Source organism: Triticum aestivum, chromosome 4A (assembly GCF_018294505.1).
Source record: "Triticum aestivum cultivar Chinese Spring chromosome 4A, IWGSC CS RefSeq v2.1, whole genome shotgun sequence".
Lineage (NCBI taxonomy): Eukaryota > Viridiplantae > Streptophyta > Magnoliopsida > Poales > Poaceae > Triticum > Triticum aestivum.
The window spans coordinates 538,217,769-538,224,499 of NC_057803.1; positions in this window are offsets into that span (position 1 = coordinate 538,217,769).

Below are 6,731 nucleotides of genomic sequence, written 5' to 3' on the forward strand. Positions count from 1 at the left end.
TACAGACTTGCGGTGAAGCCTGTATTTACAAAAAAGTGATTGGGAGCACTACAGCCTTTTTGTTAAGTATATGTGAATGACATATTGTTGATCAGAAATGATGTAGAATTTTCTGGAAAGCATAAAGGAGTGTTTGAAAGGAGTTTTTCAAGGAAAGACCTCAGTAAAGCTGCTTACATATTGGGCATCAAGATCTATAGATACAGATCAAGAAGCTTGATAAGTTTTTTCAATGAGTACATACCTTGACAAGATTTTGAAGGAGTTCAAAATGGATCAGTCAAAGAAGGAGTTCTTGCCTGTGTTGCAAGGTGTGAAGTTGAGTAAAGACTCAAAACCCGACCATAGAAGAAAATAGAAAGAGAATGAAAAGTCATTCCCTATGCCTCAGTCATAGGTTCTATAAAGTATGCTATGTTGTGTACCAGTCCTATTGTATACCTTAGCATGATTTTGGCAAGGGAGTACAATAGTGATCTAGCAGTATATCACTGGACAGTGGTCAAATTATCCTTAGAGGACTAAGGAAATATTTCTCGGTTATGGAGGTGATAAAAGAGTTCGTCGTAAAGATTTACGTCGATGCAAGCTTTTGACACCGATCTAGATGACTCTAAGTCTCGATCTAGATACATATTGAAAGTGGGAGAAATTAGCTAGAGTAGCTCCATGCAGAGCATTGTAGACATAGAAAATTTGCAAAATACATACGGCTCTGAATGTGACAAACCCATTGACTAAACTTCTCTCATAAGGAAAACATGATCACTCCTTAGTACTCTTTGGGTGTTAATCACATGGCAATGTGAACTAGATTATTGAATCCAGTAAACCCTTTGGGTGTTGGTCACATGGTGTTGGGGATATTACTACTGGGCGTAAACCGGCCTATCTGGGCCAGATTAACTTCATCAGTAGTTAAGCATGTTAAAGCCCATGAAGATAGATGAGGGCTCAAGACCCATAATCGGTTGAGAGCCTGTAGCCGTAAACCGGCGTCAATATGTAACTTGTATTGTAAGTTAGGAATAAGCATAGACCAAACTGGATACATCTATGAGCCGGTGTTGGGACTCTGTAAACCGACGGGCGTCACCCATGTATATAAGGGGACGACCCGGCGGCGGTTCAAGGACAGACAACAACTCAAGACATAGGCGAAGCTTGTTTGCTCCCTAGTCATCGAAACACCCATCAATTCCATCACAACTAGACGTAGGATTTTACCTTCATTGAAGGGGCCGAACTAGTATAAACTCTCTTGCGTCCTTGTGTCCGATTTAACCCCTTCAAGCTAACCCGTCGCAATGGCTCCACGACTAAGTCCTTTTTCTAGGACATCTGTCGTGACAAAACCACGACAGTTGGCGCCCACCGTGGGGCTATCGCACGATGCTTTCCGGTTCTTGGAGGGCCGCTTTGAAGGACTCGAGGGCTACGCTGTAGGCCGGATGACTAAGAGTCGTCGCGGCAAGCTCTACATCGACGACGTAGGCTGGGGCCCCGAGGCCGGCTCAATTGAGTACGGGTACCGGGTCCCCTTTGGTAACATTCACGTTTTCATTGGTAAGATCGGTGAACCGGGCCCTGAGCCACACATCTGCACCGACCTCATCGAGACGGCTCAGCGTGCGCGATCCGCCCGGGTTAAACCAGCCATGAAGCGTGCCTTCATGAGAATGATCCATGGAGGGAGTTATGAGGACGGACCGGAGCTTCGCGGGGCGACCGCTGTTTGTTCCGGCGACGAATCTTCGACCGGAGAAACCAAATCTCTTTATCAGCTACAAGATGGCCGGATTGAGAGCTGTTCCGATGGCGACAGTATTCCGGACCCCTCTGGTCTGCCTAACCGGGTTGGAATATTCATGACGGGAACACAAGCAGCGCTTCATTCTTCAACAGCTGCGGCAACGATCTCTGGTTCAGCAGCGGCAACGGCTGCCGGGGCAGGAGGCCCTGTGCGCCCGCCGGCTCAGGTTCTATCAGAACTATTTGATGCGTTGGCTGTGCTTATGGCAGAAGTTAATCCGCCAGATCAGGACGCTCACAACACGGAGATTGCAAAGGTAAAGGAACAAATCACCCAGGCCAAGACGGATCTGGCGGTTGAGGACACCAGGATGGCCGTAGAGCGGGCCGCTTTAGACACACAGGCCTACAGGCTCATGTTGGACCAGAGCACGTTGCATGAAGTCATGAGGAGGAAGCACCGATCCCGCTTACCTCCGGTTTTCGAGGCCAGAGACCTTTTCAACACTCCAGGACCAAGAGCCAACAATCCGCTGGAGGGGAACCGGGCAGAAGCCCCTGGGACCGGTGCACCGGTTCAGCCCCGTCAGATGGACCCGCCTCGTCAAAATACCGTTATGCCTCAGGATGCTTTAACACCTCCGGGTCACTACTCCAACCCAATGGACAATCTTGTTGCCGATGATGCACGACTGGAGGCCATTCCAGTTGAAGGTGACTTGCCGCAGGCAGTAGAGACACGACGGGTCAAGGAACTTCTGAGGACAGCTTTGGCACAACAGGAAGCGTACTCGTACAGCCGCGACCGGATCCACTCGACCCCTCGTCCAAGCCGGAGCTATAGCAGACATATGGATGAACCAGCAATGTCGAGTAATGAACGACGTGGAGCACCCCGCGGTAACAACCCAACGGGTGGTGCTGATGATGCTCAGGAAGTGGTGAACCGGGCCTGAGCGCGCAGGGAGGCCGAGTTAGCTGCACAGCATCAGGCTCGGCAGCTCACACCGGTTCTTCCAACCATCTCGATCGAACCTGGTGCTACTTCTAGTTCTTTGGGGGTGCCTTGCCTCATCCCCGCTTTACGCAACATGCGCCTGCCCAAGGATTTCAAAGGCCCACGCAAGGTACCAAATTATACGGCGGATCAACCACCAGAAACATGGGTAGAGAGCTATGAGATGGCCATGGAGATGCTTGATGTGGATGACACGGCGTGTGCGAAATACTTCACCATGATGCTTGAAGGAACGGCCCGTACTTGGTTAAAAAGCTTGCCAGCTAATTCGATCAGTTCATGGGCCCAATTACGAGCCCAGTTTATCAACAATTTCAAGGATACCTGTAAACAGCCTATGTCGATAGTGGACTTAGCTGCATGCGTCCAGGAGGAAGGAGAATCAATGACCCATTGGGTGTGCCGGGTTTCACAAGTGTTGCACTCCTCAGACCGCATCAACGCTGACACTGCAGTATTAACCCTAGAAGGCAACTGCCAGTTTGGGCCCCTGAAGTTGAAATTGGGGCGGATGAAGCGTCATTGCACCAACATGGGGACCCTCATGGCCGCTTTGGTAAAATATGCTGATTCTGATAGTACCAAGGATCCCGAATCTGATGATGACAAGACAGGGAAAGGGAAGAAGATCAGTAGCTCCAAAGGTCAGCAGCATCACTGGGTAGGCAATGGCGGAGGAGGCAAGCGTAAAGCGGATGGTAACATGGATTTTGTGGCTAATGCCAACGCGCAGGACAATGGCCAGCGACGCAAGGGCAGGCCGAAAAATCATAGTGGAGCACCCAACCCTAAACCAAACCGCCTGAACTATCTGCTAAGCCAGCCCTGTCCAAGACATGGGACGAAGGAGGAGCCAGCAAACCACCTTTGGAAGGATTGCTTTATTATGCAGGAGTTCAAGAATTCTAATAATTTCCGGTATGATCACGGATCTGGCGGTGGCTCAGGTTCCGGGCCGGGTTGCGGTGGAGGAAGTTCCGGTTCAGGATTTAATGGTAATCCGGGCGGACATAATGGTCAAAATAGTCAGAACAACCAGGGTGATTACAACCAACAGCAGCAACAGTCAGGTTACCAGAGCAACTCAAAGCAGTTGAATAGTGGGCAGTACCATGTCTTCACCACTAGCTTGGACAAGCGAGACCGGAAGGTTCAGAGATGGGCAGTCAACTCTGTTGAACCGGCCATACTCCGTTATCTACGTTGGTCTGAACAGCCAATCATATAGAGCAGAGAGGATCACCCACCCCAGGTCGATAATCCGGGTCAGTTGGCTCTGGTGGTGGCACCTTAGGTGGGAGGTTATAAGTTCACCAAGGTGCTCATGGATGGAGGAAGCGGCATTAACATCCTGTACTATGAGACCTTCCGTCGTATGGGGCTAACAGATAAGAATCTCAAACCGTCTAATACAGAATTCCACGGTGTAGTGCCTGGCAGATCAGCATATCCCGTTGGTAAGATAGCTCTCGAAGTGGCCTTTGGGGATGATCATGATTCCAGGTCGAAGACATTGACGTTTGAAGTGGTGAAAATCCAAAGTCCATACCATGCCCTGTTTGGGCGACCGGCATACCCCAAGTTTATGGCTCGGCCCTGTTATGTGTATTTGCAGCTCAAGATGCCGGGTCACAAGGGGACAATAACGGTTCACGGAAGCCGCAAAATCGCTTTGGAATGCGAGGAAGGAGATGCGGCTTATGCAGAGTCAGTTTGTGCCACCGAGGAGCTAAAGTACTATAAAGACAATGTTGATCCGGCGGACATGACTCCGTTGAAGAAGCCAACTACGGAGCATGATCCGGCCCTGAAGTTCAAATCGGCAGCAGAAACTAAGCTTGTTGACTTCGTACCTGGCGATTCGTCCAAGCAGTTCAGCATCAGTGCCAACTTGGATCCGAAATAGGAAAGCACGCTCGTCGAGTTCATCCGTGAGAATCGGGACATTTTTGCATGGAAGCCCTCTGACATGCCAGGTGTACCGAGGCAACTCGCTGAGCACACCCTTAATGTGGATCCTAAATACAAACCGGTGAAACAGTTCCTCCGCCGGTTTAACGAAGAAAGACGCAAAGCGATTGGAGAAGAGGTAGCCAGGCTCTTAGCAGCTGGTTTTATTGTTGAAGTTTTTCACCCTGAATGGCTTGCCAATCCGGTGCTAGTCCTTAAGAAAAACGGCACCTGGCGCATGTGTGTGGATTACACAGATCTTAATAAGGCTTGTCCAGCAGATCCTTTTGCCCTCCCCCGTATTGATCAAATCATTGATGCTACGGCGGGTTGTGAGCGTTTAAGTTTTTTGGATGCATATTCTGGCTATCATCAGATCAAAATGGCAGTTAAGGACCAGGAGAAGACGACATTCATAACTCCCTCTGGAGCCTTCTGCTATGTGTCTATGTCCTTTGGGCTCAAAAGTGCCCAGGCAACTTATCAACGGTGTGTACAAAATTGTCTTCACAAGCAGATTGGCTGTAATGGACATGCTTACGTGGATGATATCGTGGTTAAATCCAGGGAGAAGGAGACTCTGGTTGACGATTTGAAGGAAACCTTTGATAACCTAAGGACGTACAAAATGATGCTTAATCCGGACAAGTGTGTCTTTGGTGTACCGGCGGGCAAATTATTGGGTTTTCTGGTGTCCAACAGGGGAATTGAGGCTAATCTGGAGAAGATCGCAGCCATCACCTCCCTGGCTAAACCGAAGTGTATCAATGATGTTCAACGCCTGGCAGGCCGGATTGCCGCGTTAAGCCGGTTTATCAGCCGCCTTGGTGAGAAGGCAATCCCTTTGTATCAGATGTTGAAGAAGACGGATCAGTTCGTTTGGAGTTCTGCTGCTGATGAAGCATTTGAGGACTTAAAGCGGCAATTGGCCAATCCGCCCGTGCTTGCCGCTCCCATTGACAAGGAGCCGTTACTGCTATATGTTGCTGCTAATGCTTGTGCGGTCAGCGTGGCTATTGTGGTGGAGCGAAAGGAGGCAGGTAAGGAGCATCCGGTTCAACGTCCGGTTTATTATATCAGCGAGGTGATCATTGAGTCCAAGCAAAGGTATCCGCATTGGCAGAAGCTGGTGTATGGAGTTTTTATGGCAAGCCGGAAGCTTAAACAATATTTCCAAGGGCACTCAATTACGGTAGTCAGTTCTGCCCCTTTGGGAGATATCATCCAGAACCGGGAAGCAATTGGCCGGATTGCAAAGTGGGCCATAGAGCTGGGGCTGTACGGTTTGAAGTATGTGCCTCGGACAGCGGCTAAGTCTCAAGCACTTGTTGATTTCATCAATGATTGGATGGAAATGCAAGCACCTGAAGAAAAGCTGGATCATACGTATTGGACCATCCATTTTGACGGATCCAGGCAGTTGGAAGGCTCGGGGGCTGGAGTCGTATTAACTTCCCCACGAGGTGATAAGTTTTGTTATGTTCTCCGTTTAATGTTCCCCTGTACTAACAATGCAGCTGAGTATGAAGCCTTACTCCATGGTCTTCGGATGGCTAAGGAGATGAATCTAAGTCGAGTTAAGTGCTTCGGTGATTCGGACCTTGTGGCTCAACAAGTGTCTGGCACTTGGGACTCTAGGGACCCACTCATGGCAGCATATCATCGTGAGGTGGATATTGTTGCAGGTTATTTCAGAGGCTATCAGGTGGACCACGTGGACCGGCGGAAAAATGAAGCGGCGGACGCTTTAAGCCGGCTGGGCTCTCAGCGCAAACCGGTCCCACCCAATGTTTTTATGGATGTACTGCACAATCCGTCGGTGAAGATTCCTAGTGAAGAGGATTTGACTATTCCTGATCCGGAGGCTCAATTGGTAGCAGCTCTTCATGTTATTCTGGATTGGACGCTTCCTTACCTGGCGTACAAGAACCGGGGCGAGTTGCCAGAAGATGAGATTCTGGCCCGGCAGATAATCCGGCGATCCAAGTCCATGGTTGTCATCAACGGTGAG